The following is a 14,960-nucleotide window of genomic DNA, read 5'->3' on the forward strand; positions in this document are numbered from 1 at the left end:
ACTATGCAAAGAAACCATGGGCTGTTCATTGAATTCCCCATTATTCAAAGAATTATGAAATGGTGAAAATCATACGATATTCGTGACCTTGATGCATATCATTTTCAAAAGCTTTAAAATTAAGCCTACTCTTGTAATAAATCATCCTGGATAACCGACGCGGTAAATGATGGTTATCACAAATAAAATGTGAATTGGTATCCATCATACCATGATTCGAATTGATGGAACAAATGTCGTACGTTTACCATAGCAAAATTTTTTTTTTTTTTTTTTTAAAAAAAGGACACCTGATGCCTCTCGCATTTACATTTCGCGCAAATAGAAGCACAAAGATTTTCGCGAGGCGCGCGGTAGCGGAAACGGCAGTTTCCTAGATCGTGTATAGAGGATGGCCAGCGCTGCAGGATACTGCGGCCACCTGCTCTTCCTCAAAGGAGCAATTCGACTCAATTTGCGGGGGGCGGGGTGGAGAGAAGGCCGTTCCGAAAACGCCAATACAGTCGACTGCAGTTCTTAGCTCCCTCCTCACACCCATCCCCAATGCGGACTGCTCGTCTGGAAGCGAGCGGAAATATTCTTAGACTCGCCTTGTGCACGGCAAACCATGCGATCCCGAATGTATATACGCCATAACAGCCTAGTCTAGCTACCGCTTGCCAAATTGAGGACTAAACGGATTCTCAACATAGCCAAAGTGCCGCAGTAAAGACTAGTTTTATTCCAGGCACGGAATCCTTTTAAGCGTTGTGGTAGGCATTTCCTTAAGGCAGCCCGAGACTGGCAAATGCAACCTCTAATCTGCTTGCGACGCGTTATTCCAAAGAAACCCAATAGGCATCAGTCCGTTTGAACTGATGATACGAGGTTAAGTAGAATATTTATTCGTCATATACTATTAATGTCAACTCTGCAGCCCTCAATGGAGTCTATTTCATACAAATCATAGGTGAATGAGGAAGTATTTTGCAAGATAAAAGATATATTATAAAACGGTTATTCATCGTTACACGTACGTCACTGCGTTGCACAATAGGTAGTTATTGTTTTAATTTAACGACCTTAGCTACCTTCGACATCGAAATACTATATTTAACTAACTTATTACAGTAAGACGGTAGTAGGATTTTTGCCCGTATAACTTTCACAACTACTAACAGGATGTTTAAATGTAAAAACTACAATCGCATTAAATATATACCGATTAAAATAACCTTTTTGCCCTTTTAATGTGCAAAATATCGGGCAGATGGCGCCTCCTCTCATAAAATACTCCCGAGTGCGACAATGTTCAATTGCGTTTCCTTTAAAATCAAATTAGTATTTTATGCTGAAAATTTACAGTCAATTATCGACGAGGCAATTTGGGACTAGATTCGCTGCCATTTGAATTTTTTTAGATGTATTAAATGCAAAAATATAGGAGCCTTCCACCCACGCTTTCTGCGTACTAATGCTATTTTTATTTCTTATGAAATTTCCCCAGGAATTAAAAGTGTCCAGTTCAAAGCCCCATTTTTTAATGAGTTAAAAGTGTCAAATAGTGCAGAGAGGAGCATGCAAATAGGAAACAGGTATATTTCTGATCCCATAACCCATCAATTCACATCGTAAAATTATGAGATTGACAACATAAAAGATTTAATTAAAAAACTAAATACATGAAATACTTACCGGAAGTATACATTTTTGTAACCAGAAATTTGCCTCAAATGATTCCATAGTACCTACACATTGGACTACACTTAGATATTTTTTCCCTCGTTTTAATTGATTATTAAAAAAGGTTATGAGGTAACAAGGGTATAATCTGCTATAACTAACAGAAAAAGTTTTTACTCACCGAATGTTTTATATCTAATTTGTATCCCCTTGATGTTAAGTCCCTTCTCTATTGGAAATATACCTTTAGAGGATCTTGGTGAACCAATGTTCAATGCAACATCAGCCATTGCGAATAGCTGAGGAATCAATTGAAAAATCAACTCTGGAGTCCTGGGCCAGTATCTAGTGACATTTCACTCACGCAATGCGAGGAAGCATGGATGAATTCCACTTTACTCAGCTCTACGAAATTCTAAATGTAAACATTCATAAAAGTATAAAACATTCATCAACAATCTATCGATTTGAGTAAAATTTAAGAGAACATTTTATCATTAATTTAATTTTCTAAATAAATTATAAGATAAATTAGATAATATAGCCAGCGGAAACCTCAGTCAACTGCTAGCAAGCACGCATACTTTCAGGACATAAATAATATGGAATACAAACTCCAAGCACGCTCTCCTTATCATCTTCCGTAAGCTTTACCGCTAATTGAGACCAGCCTATCTCAGTAAATTATACTTTTCTCAGTGGTATTTTTGTAACAGATGTTATTGAAGGAAAAATGTTCCCTCAACCTATGAATTGTACTAACACACTGATAGAAACAAATTTTTATGCACCGATTGATTTATTGGCAGATGAAACTTTGGAAAACGCATATTAGCGTAAAATGATGTCATATATTGCATGTACGATATTATTTTTCGCCTGTAAGCATTTTGTTAATGCAATATTTGTTGCAAGCATCATAAAATTAACCCTGGCAGCTTTAACCCAATATATTTTTCGCAGTCTAAAAACTGCAAAAAAAGTGAGGAGTAAATGCTTAATGATTCATTTCTATATGCCTCAGAGGACATACGAATGAACGCACCACGTACTTGTTAAATAATTCGTAAGTTATAGGCCTGATGATCGTCACATTTTCATTTTATCAATAATGGTAAGTGAGCACAAAAGGCTTTTCTGCATGACGATGATATCTTGGAGTTCAATTAGAAAAAATTGTTGCTTTAATCAATATTTCGACATAATGCACTTGATGAGAGGAAAATTTGTGAAAAAAAAGAGTCGTGACGTGAAATAAAAAGATATTACTTCAATCATGATGTGATCACAGTCAACAAAAAACCTTATTTCAAGTATTTTAAAATCAAAATTCCATGTAACTTCGAAATACACGGCTACTTCAGTCTTAAAATTCACAGATACGTTCAACAAAAGGTCTCTAATTTTTTGTAACACCCAGATTATACGATAATGGTGGTAACTAATTCTACTAACCGTAGGATGCATTCTCTTCAACTATTCTTTAATTCAAAGAACTGCAATAATATTTTAATTCACATGCAAATATTATGGAGCAACAAAAATTCAATTTTCCACAGAAAATATTTCAGTTAAGCTTACGATTCTACACGATCTCAAGGTAATAAATTGAATCAAGTGTTTAATGATTTACAATCAATGAGAATGAAAGAGGTGAGTTGAGCTAGAATAAATTAGACATTATCCATCGTTACACCTCTAAAACTGTGAAAAAAAGTTGTCTAAGATATAATTCAAATTTCCCTATTTTCAATAGATTTAAACTATGACTTTCTTATTTTTTAAATCCCGATGCACGCTGCTTTTTTATTTCAATAAATCTATCGATGACTGACAGACGTTCATGAAAATTATTTTTTTTATAGCGAAAAGTTCGGTGGTTACTCGAAGACATATTTTACATGCATGTGTTCCATTTTCGGTCTATCCCTTCTTTTTCTACCCCGATATATTAATGTGTACTATGATATGTCTCGCTACTTTTATCAACGGTAGCTGTTTGGAAGAAGGTCTTAGATGCAGGAAAAAGTGTGATCATATTGTGAAGCACCTCTGCCTTGGAAGAAAGTTTCTTTGCCTGCACAAAATACAGAAATAATGATCCCGGCCCAATTCCTTGATCGGCGATTTTACCTGCGACCTTTTTCTTTCAATTGAATCGCTACGCCAACCCAACTTGTATTTTCCCTCACGAGTTTTGTCCACTGAACGGCTTTGACGTGGTCTTGGCAATGACGTTGACTCAGAAAAAATCCCTCTTGACGTTTGTTGGAGAGGTATAAAAAGGAAGAATCACTATAGTACAGCACTTTACCATGGTTTATTTTTACAAATATATACGCTCATTTCAACAAAACTGTGTCTGGCGGAGTGAAAAATCCATGCCTTTTTTCCACAATGGGTATTTAAAAATTATACATTTACGCATTACATCACACAAGTATAGCTAACTTAGTTATAACTATAATTTTTGAAAGCAATCATAAGATGCACACTCGTAGGTATTCGATGATGCGTGGTTCGTGGAAATACGTGTTATGATATGCATAAATACAATCTGCGGAAAATTACTAAAGCATTTTAATTTCCCAATATGTTTCATCTCAGTATCCTAAGATTCAACTGATCATTTACTCGACCAATGGTTTTATAAAGTGTTTTATCCGAGATATTCCTCAACGTTTAACGTTCATTCATGGATAAATAAATACAAAAAGCGTAAAAACTAGTAATGCGTCAATAATTCGGAGATTCGATGCCAATCCTATTTTCCAAGCTGGTAAATGCGAATCGGCTCATGAGCAATAGTCCATGCTCGAATTTAAGAGCCAAAGAGTAATCCCCATCATGTCTACCGCTTTATTTTTTCCATTTCTCGCCCGTGTTATTCATATCTGTGTCTGCGTTCGCCCTGATTCGGATCATCTGGATCGCCTCCAATCCGGTCAGACGGTCGAAATACGACCCGCTGTGACGACGCCCCTCCCCCTTCCCACAATCGCCCCGAATAGACATGGGCGTGTGAGGGTTGCGGAGGTGTAGTTAGATCGCGAGTGAGTACCTTTCTGCTTATACGTCGCGAGGCACGACATAGTGAGGCACACCTTGAGCAATAAGTTTTTTTCCACTCGAAGATCCTATGCACCAATGAAATCTTTAAAAAAATGGAATGCTGGTACCTCCTCTTTGAATGAAGCCAATGCATTGCGTATTTGGCCATCTGATGAGTAGTAGTAGTAGTTTCTTTTATAGGGTGCGTCGGCGGCTAAGGCCATTTTGCACCACTCACTGACTGGAATTGATAAAGAGGAATAGGCCCGTTCTTAAATTAACGTGTCAATAATCTCCAAGAGGTATCGTTTATATTTTTTATATTTTATTGAAAAGTCGAGTTGAATGTAGGAATGCTATCAGTCGGGAAATGTTTTCGGGAGTGTCTCCTAGTACCTCAGCTCGGATATCTCCGAGGTTGTGATTCACCCGTGCAGTCCGATATCTTGCACAGTCCGTCAGGATATGCCGCGCTGTTAGTGGACCATCGCAATTTAAGCATTGGGGCTGTATTCTCTCTTCGTCGAAGAGGTATGAATGGGTTAATAAGCAGTGACCAATTCTTAAGCGTGCTAAAACCACTGCCTCCCGGCGGACATTTCTTACAGAGGTCTGCCACGCAGTTATTACGGGCTTAATATCCCGAAGTTTGTTGTTTTGAATTTCAAGCCATTGGGTCTTCCAATTTTGTCTTATTATATCCCTCATGGCATTTCCTAAATCTTCCGCTGGTATTAATTGTAAATCGGGCCATCTGATGAGACACCTCTGGGATTGAGCTACATTAAAATGAGTGAGAAATCGGGCATCTTTGAAATTTCTTCGTTGAAGCTTTCGCGGGTCGTTACAGGTGTTAATGTTTTTCGGGAGTGCCCCGCGTGCTCAATGGGTTTGATGTCCGACGTTTCGGGGCCGCTGCTGGTCGCTCTTTCTGAGGAAACATTCCATCAGAAAAATTCAGCGGCAACGTCCACGAAACGTCGGGCGACAAATCCAGCAAGTACGCGCGGAATACCAGTAAAGCACCATCAACATCTTTGAAATTTATCTCAGTTCATAGATTTGATTCAGATGAGATAACTACTTGGAGTAGAAGTTAATTTATAATAATAATTTATTTAGCCCTACATTTTTATTTTGCAGCTGAATATAAGATAACGAAGGGAAGGAGCTTTAGGTGGTCTCCAAGCTCATAGGAGCAGAATTAAGCCACCATCAAATAAGAGAAATGTGTGCCAATAAAAGAAAATTATAATGCAGTAAATAATACGTTTTAAAGAAATTATATCAAAGTAAATTTTCAATTATTAATTGTGAGAAAAGCCAATCTTTGGCAAGTTTTAACATTTTCTTTGGTGATTTATTTTTTAAATGTTAGCGGGCAGTAAATGAAATGACTATAGCCCCATGTAGAGAAAACAACTTTTATAAAATGTTAATCTTGGTCTGTTTGTTACTACACAAGACTCACTCCTAAAATTACATTTGTATTTATCACATCCACTCACTATATTGTCACTTCTGGCATAAAACAATTTTAGGACTTTGAATAAATACAAATTTCTTATTGATAACAATTTTAGGGCCAAAAACAACTAAAATCAGTGTTCATAAGAATTTTTGGGCAATATGACCCGAATTGTTTTCTTTGAAAAACGAATGCGCACCTGCATGAGTTCATGTATTCACTGTCTCAGCAAATTAAACCATATGAAATCCATCTCAGACGGCATTTTTCCACCTCTAAATGCACCAATATTTCACATTTTTCCATTTAAAATACATGGTAATCGGCCAAGTTTGGTAGGCCCGAACGATCTCCAAATATGGCTTCATATTTCGAGTGCCATGATGTAATGGGACGAATCTGAGTCATCACCACAGATTTATTCGATCAAATAACCGCGGACTAGCTAGCGACGCGACGTACCTTAACGAATACACCAGGAATTTTATTTAATGTGGGAAAAAAATACGACGGGATAAACTCATTGGCCTTGACCGGTATTTGTATCTGAATCTACCGGATTTGTGAAATAAAACTCCATACGGGCAGTGAATTCGGGAGAATCGGGTTCGAATCCAAGAAAAATAATATGATTTGCCCCCTGTGAAATTTTTGTACTTCAATCTTCTCTTGAAACAATCAAATGATTGTCTCTGTGTGCCGCTCACGGGAGCCTTGAAGCCACGACGAAGTAAGTCAGAAACTCCTCGAAATGGCCAATTTCCATTATTTTAAATTGCCAAATGCTAATGAGCTGATAGCGTAATTGGAGTGCTCAAGCTATGATACAAGTCTTCAGAAATTCATCATCCAAGTCGCAATTTCATCCAATGTATATATGAGTTAAGGTAATAATTTTCATATTTGCCTGATACACCACGCAACTGAATGGAAAACAGGATATTGAATCAGAGGGCATTGTTATATTTCCTGTGACCACCCATTGGCAATAAAAGAGTGAAAGAATATTAATATTTGTCATAATGCTAAGGAAAGGATACAAGAGACTCAATGAATAAATTGAAAATTGTATCTTAAATCAAGGAGATTAATTTTTTTATACTTTCACTAGAGGAAATTTTTCCAGAACACTGGTTTCATTTCTTTCGTAACCTAATGATGACGCCTTACCGAAGATAAATATTATCTCCGTCCAAAGCATTCATTTACACAGATTAGAGTTATACATTTATTGAAGTTACAGTAATCGCAGCATCACCAAGAAACAATATTTTTATAGGGTTAGCAACAAACAGTCTCACTAGACACCTGCTGCTCTTCTATTGGCTTCCAATAATTTACAAGTCGTGTACAAAAACAAAGATTTGATATTATGCCACGGTGTCACCTTAATTTAAAATTATTTTTGAAACCAGATTTTACTGATGTTCTCAGTAGTCAGCTGCAAAGCTGGGAACGTGAGTTCTTAAAAAAACAGCAGCGATATTTCATCGTAACGTAGCAAAAACAAAGTAGGTTTCGGGTTAACTTTACATTTATTGAAATATGAAACCCTAAAATATGTATTTAAGTTGAAAGAGGGTTCGCTAATATCAAAAATATATGCGCACGATGCAAAGGCGTTCTCAATTTTCTGAAATGATCACTTGGTGTACGATGGCATATTTTTCTAAACAACATCAACAACGCCATGACGTACATTGAGCAACATTCCACTACCCTGAGATGAGAGAATAGCTACTAGAGCAGACGGGAGTTAAAGGAGGTTACGAGGAAAGAAAAATGCCCGCATTCCCTTCACTTACAACCGAAGGCCCCCAAACTCTCTCCCCCCTTGCTGAATAGTTAGTGAGAGGGCCGCCGCCGTACCGTTTTAGAGACCCATTCCTCCACGGGCACGGCCTCGCTCACCGACCATCGTAAGAAAAAAAAACAAAAGAAAAACAAGAGGCGCACATTTTTGGCCGGACGCAGGCCGCCCGCCCGTCTTGCTCCCTGGCTTGCCGAGCATTTATGGACCAATCCCGCGTGCATTTTTCATGGCCTCGGCGGAAGTAATGGATTTCGCCCCGATGCAAATTTCAAAGCAGCCCTCGCGATAGCGTTCCTTAAGGGAAGCTCGATAAATACCGCGAGATATGTAGCAATCACAAGTGCAGTTCGTTATCTTGATCGCCTGGTAAGATCATGCTTACTTGATGACTTGGACGGAAAGCCAACGCTGCAATGAGCTTCGCGGGATACCAGGAGAACTTCAAGCTTGCATTTTTGAGCGATCCCGAGCTAAAATTAGTCCAGCATCTGAAACGGCTTAATCTTCCATGGGGATTGACTCGGAAGGAGATGGCCAACTAGAGGTCGCCGAGTTATAATCGCACTCTGGAATGGATGACACGAATCCATATGACAGTTGATCCCAACCGGAACAAGTGGCTCGTAATACCAGCGTAATCTCTTGGCAGGTTAAGCACTATTCTACGTGATATCGATCAACATTCCCCGGCGAAAGATGGGTCGACCTGTTTTCAACTATGAAATATAATTCAGCAGTTTTTTCTCTCTCGGTAATTTTTCATACTATAAATATTAGATAAATAAATTTTATGTATTTGAAAACGCATAAATATTTGATTATTTTAATTATAACAGAGCCAGATTTAGAAAAAGAAAATGATTGCTAATAGATATAGGAACGAACCTTCGCCGATACTACTTTTAGACCACATAGTGACCCAATGACTCATTTTTCTTGAACTGGTCGAGAGAGTTTGTGGCAAATAAGCTACAAATTCCCATTTTATGGCACCCCACATTATTATAATATACACGGATGCCAGTACCTTTTCTATAGAATAAATTCAATTCTCTTCCACATGTTATTTTTCGATAGAAATTTTGGCATATTTCATCCTAGAGAACTTTATGGGCAATTGTATGTAAATTTTGAATACGAAAAAAGACTACTCAGTGGAGCATACATGAAGCTTATAAAATGAGTTGAAAATGTTAAGTATATCCAAAAAAGTATAAAATTAATTCATTCCCAAACAATATACGAAGCAGAATAATGGAAATATTTTATTTATACCGTAGCAATACAAAACAGCTTTAAATAAAAGTAAGTATGATACGAAGAAATTTTATTGAAATGAAAATATTTCACGGATCTTGGAGTATTTTCATATTCTATTCTGTATTCAAGAGTTCATATACCCGTTTCAGTCGGGGACAGTATCTGCGTGAGAAGTGTTTGGGTGGTGCAACAAATCAAGCATGGAAAAATCACTCACGCGATATTAAAGCTGCACTTGAAAATATAAACGCTCTCTCTCTCTCTCTTCCCTTCAAATCTAAGCCATTCACCGCACATAATACGAGGAAGCATCCACTTCCACAATGCACCTTCGCTCCCTCGAAAAAATTTTCGCGAGCGGGAACGTTGAACGCTCGGCTCGGAAAAAAAACACTCGAATTTGTGAATGCATGATTTGGAGTCGTTTTACGCGAAGTTTTGCACGCGCACAACGTTTCTCACATCAGCCGGACACAATGGCTTCAATCCGCTTCTGTTGAAAGAGCCCCTCCTACCACCGCATCTTGCTTGCATGGGGGGGGGAAGGGGTTAGGGCGGCTCCAGGGGTTTCACACATCGGCGAAGAGGAGGCTTAGTGGCGGAGGGCGAGGCGGGAAAACCCCGTTTCCGGGCTATTCTCGACGCGAGGATTCTTAGACGTCTGCTTTGGAAATGAAAAATTAAAGAAAATCAACGTGGTGCGGAGGAGGCGGTACGGGAGTCGAGTGGCGAAAACTGCTTCATCCCCGCTACACTGCAGGCGAGTGAGGGGAAGTCGAGAGAAGGAGGAGGGGCTTCACCTCCCCTCTTCCCCTTGCACCCTGAGGCGTAGGAAAGGAGACTACATAAAGACCAGTCCATAACTTAAGATCTTGATAAATTGGAATTGAAAAGAAAAAGCCGTTTTAACCCATTATAACCCAATGTTGCTTCTAAGCAACATCAAAAATGCATAAATGATCTCATCTATTCAGGAGATATCTAAGCTACGCATTACTTTGTGGTGTTAATTGTAATGACTAATAATTTAGCTACCACGATATTTATGATGCATAAGTTTCAAGTTTTCATAATGAAAAATCTTGAAATTTGAATTCTCCCAAAAGTAGCTCTGGGTTAGAAATGGTTAACTATTATTAAAGTATTCTACCGATTAAGGTAGGTTTCCATGGAGTGCTTGAGAAGAATTCCGTGAGCCACCCCTTACATCATGCACTTCCCTATTCAATTCACAGTAACACCTACTCCCTTTCATTGTATCTAAAAAATCCTATGCTTTTCCTTCCTCTCCCTCGTTTACCTAACAATCTTCCCTCTAACACTGTTTTCAACACCCCCTCCCCGCTAAGCACTAACTCCATCCATACCTTCTGTCTCCTCCGTATCTCATCTAAAAGCTGCCTCTCCTCACCCACCACGTCCAGCACTTCGTCGTTCCTCCTCCTCTCCGTCCACTCCACCTTCTCCATTCTTCGCCACACCCACATCTCGAATGCCTCGAGTCTCCTCTCGTCCTCCTTCCTCCAAGTGTCCACGTTTCAGATGCTTTACGAAACCGCATAACCTTGTTCTTCTTGTGATTAATCCTCATCCCATATTCCTCGCAACTCTCTTCTAATACATCCACTAAAGCCTGAAGCCCCATCGTAAGAGAAAGGGCCATTTTAATATTCGCTGAATATATTTGAATAGGCACGACCTGGGTTTCATCATTTAGTTACATCGTCGGTATACCTGACTTGCATGAAGATGAAACTACGTTATAAAACCCTGGTCGTGCCTATTCAAATATTTTAAGTCAACGTTACAAAGATTTTTTCTCATTCCAATTTGGGGAGTTGTCACACAGTTAAGTCAGAAGTTATCAGCTACAGCGTGATGTATGTTACCTTCAGGAAAATTTTAATATGTTTTCAAAAATGCCTGCATCGTGCCGATGATTGTAGATAGATCAGTGAATTTAATGCATGATGCATAGAGCGATTGTTGCATCAACTACCGATGTATAATAATATCCCAGTATCACTCATAATTAACCTCCACGAAAAAAAACAGACATGGCTTGTATTTCATCACTTCACTATGGTGTTATTATCAATTACGGGTGTGTCACACATTACGAGTAATAAAATATTTTAATGTAAATAAAATTAAAGGGAAATTTTTCTGTAATAGGGAAGTGGTAGCTGGGTTTGTGTCTAAAAATCCCTCCCTTCCCCACGCCTCTGTCCCCACTACCCCCTTCCCTCCGCAGAGGCGTACGATCGTCAAATGCAGGGATTAAAGGGTTTTATTTATAGACATGAATCTCAAGAAATCATAAATCGGGTCTAGCAGGTAGATGGCATGCATTCGCTAGCAGCCCCACATGACTGTTTGCCTACCCACCCCAGTCCCTTCCGCCTTCGTTACCCAGCCCACATTTCTTCTGCATACACGCGCGCTTGAGGGGACGAGTGGCGCCCGCACTTGAGCATCGCGCGTTCTTCGAGACGGTACAAATTGTCGAGGGATGGCTGGAGGACGGAGGGGAAGGGCAGACGCTCTCGACCGACCTCTTTATAAGCGAGTCGCCCATGTACTTTGATGCTAACGAGATGTTAATCTATTCCCGGCCATGGCGTCCCACAGCACCCTTGAATCACATCTCTTTTTGATTCATTTCGAGTGGATGGCGGCGAGCCACAGTGATAAACGTTATCGAGTGTCGAGGAAAAGACAAAATATATATTTCTTAATTTCATTTATATAATCTGTATCAAATTACTAAATAATTAGTGCTTCATATCATGAATTAATTTGATATTTGCAATTATTTTTGTCCAAATATTTATATAGATTTATTTTTATTACTTTTATTTATTCCTATACCACTGAAAACAGCACTATTGGCCAATACCATCGCGGTTTTTAACTTAGTAATTAAACGTGCACGAACATCCATGGCCTCGACGGGAGCACCTACCCAGGTGGGACTCGATCCCGCGACCTATTATGTGGCAGGTAAGGACTATACCCCGCCGCAACCGAGGTTTGCAAATTATCAGCATTATTATTCACTCTATATTCCTCGCCATAGAATATTTAAATATCAACAAATTTGAAAAGATTCAAAAGATATTGAGAACATCGTTTTCAGTATACAGACCTAAGCATGAGCATTGCTAGCTTTTAATATAATAATACCTTTGAAAATATATGCAGGATAAACGAGAGCAATAAAGTTAAGCAATGGTAAAACCAGTTAGCCAGTCTAAATTTCTAATAACAAGGAGACTCTCCGGACAGACTTCTTTATAAGCTCACATACACTTTGATGCGAATCTATTCCTATCAATGGCGTCGCACAACACCCTTGAATTGTATTTCTCTTCGATTATTTCGAATGGATTTACTGCGTGTCTCAGCGTAAAAATTTATTGAGCATCAAGGTAAATATGAAAATGTGTACTTACTATTGCTATTTATATAATTTGTACCGCATTTGCTCATCATTATCATTCCATATTTTCAACTAATTTGATACGGGGAGATTTATGCTCCAAGGAACGGGGTAAATATTTGATTGTTCGCCATAATGGCAACGGAATAGACTCTTTCCATATTGACAGAATAATTCAAAGGTTATTGAAAACCTTATTTCATTATGGAGACCTAATTATGTAAACTGTTTGCTTTTATTAAAGTGTACCGGGACTAGCCACGGTGATAACTTTTTACGGAGTCACCCGCACAAAATTATTGATAATTTGTTCATAATTTGTTTACTTTTAATAAATTATAATACCGAACGACAGTATAGTACGATAAATTGCAGAATACAATAGTAAAACTCATCACTCTCGTCTAAATTTGTAATGACTCACGGTAAAGTAATTTAATAAATTATCCTGCCACCAACACCCTGCTCATTTACATGCATACAATTTTAAGTATCAATTGTCCGATATTGCTCGGGTGAATTTTGGGCAAAATTCATATCCTCATATCATAAATTGTGTAAGGCAATTAATTAGGCATAATGGTGAGGTGAATTTTGTTAGGAAACTCTATACTCCGACCTAAATGATAATTAGTTATTTTCAACTGCAGAATACTAAGTAATGAGTAATTCCCCAAAAGCATTAAAAAATCTGAATAATTGTTAGCTTTTAGAGCTTTTTTAATCACATGGTGTATTTCTGTTACCAGATAACTTTTTATCAGAGACATAGTTACCATGTTTTTTCCTCCTGCATTCCATATGGAGCAAAATAATAACTACATAACAAATGTGAAATAACAAACAATGTGAAAAAGACAAAATACATAGATGTGAAAAGATTAACTTACAAGAGGATTGAATGGAGAGACCAATGGTGAAGAATTTAGTAAAATCTAGAGGTAAGAATAATTTTTTTTAAATTCATTAACAGTAAAAAAACATGCAATCAACACTAAAAATTAGTGCTGATTGAGAGGCCTTCGAGGAGCGATGAGAATATAAACCTTTTTTCTCATGAATAAAATAATACACACGTACAATATTGTCAAATAACTAAATTGTATACACAAAATCGCTACTGCTATCAAAGCCTCGATGAAGTACAGGAAAAGATGAAGTGCAGAACCGCAGGGCTTCTCACCTAGGCGAGGTAATCAACCCTCAGGTCAATGTTCAGTTTTTATTATTCTTTTCCGTCTCCCCTATCCCCGTGCCATAATCCCCTTTTTCCCGCTCCACACGTTGTGTGTTAAACCCCTCCCCATCACTCCACGCCTTCTAAATACACTCAACCTCTCAGCCCTCACCCCCCTCAATCCCTCCCCTACTCCCTCCATCCCCCTTTCGTCCCCATTCCGTCTCCATCATCATTTGTCTCCGATTCGAGCCCCCTTTTAAAACCTCCCTCCCATGGAAGTACCAAGTACACAGTTCCCACAACCGACCACGGCTCTATCTGTACGCGCCCGTGTACATTACCTCGTATCGTATACCTTAAGTCCTCGAAAAACTATCTGTGATGGTCACAGGTCATTCAAATATGACGATTAAAAATGTAGTTTTTTTCATGGGGAAAACCCTTTCATCATCTAAACACCCACTCAATCGCTCGAATTTGCTATCAAATTCATTTCTCGTTTCCTATTTTAACAGTTCATGAACAAAATCAATAATTTTCGTATTTTCAGAAAAATCTTAAATAATTGGTATTAAATTTCATAGCCGTAGGTAATACCTACTGATAAAGACTCAGCAATATGTATGTCTATTGTACTGTCTTTAAAGAGCTAAATCACGATTATCTACTGTCGATAATCGTATTATATTAATATATAAATAAAGGAAAATTCAGTAGCAATAAAAAATACATTCAGTACTGATAATTATTATTTTAGAAAGTAATTGAGAAGCCTGTAAGAAGGGAGATCAAAAAAAAAGTAAGGTACGTGTCGTGCATGAGACAGTGCTAAGTGAAATCCCGCTGGGTATCGATTGCTTAAATAATACTCCAAAGAGAGTGAAGAGCCTTCGACGGAAACCCACTCACTATCTTGCTGTTTCAATTATTTTTCTTATGTGGGTATCAATTAAGTTCGCCAAGGTTGAGAGTTATGCAGGTGCCCTCACAAAGGTGACATGCTTCGACCCGGCAGATAGCGGACAAACGAGGTAGGAAGTCATGGCGAAAATAAGCCAATAGTTTGAGTGAGCGACATGGTTTT

General features: G+C 38.4%; 1 protein-coding gene across 6 annotated transcripts in view; it reads left to right on the forward strand.

The window, feature by feature from the left end:
- Positions 1–14,960, forward strand: part of LOC124155560 (protein FAM184A-like) — a 369,522-nt gene that overhangs the window by 233,880 nt on the left and 120,682 nt on the right. The gene's annotated exons all lie outside the window — the stretch shown is intronic.

The sequence above is a fragment of the Ischnura elegans genome, chromosome 3, assembly GCF_921293095.1.
Source record: "Ischnura elegans chromosome 3, ioIscEleg1.1, whole genome shotgun sequence".
Lineage (NCBI taxonomy): Eukaryota > Metazoa > Arthropoda > Insecta > Odonata > Coenagrionidae > Ischnura > Ischnura elegans.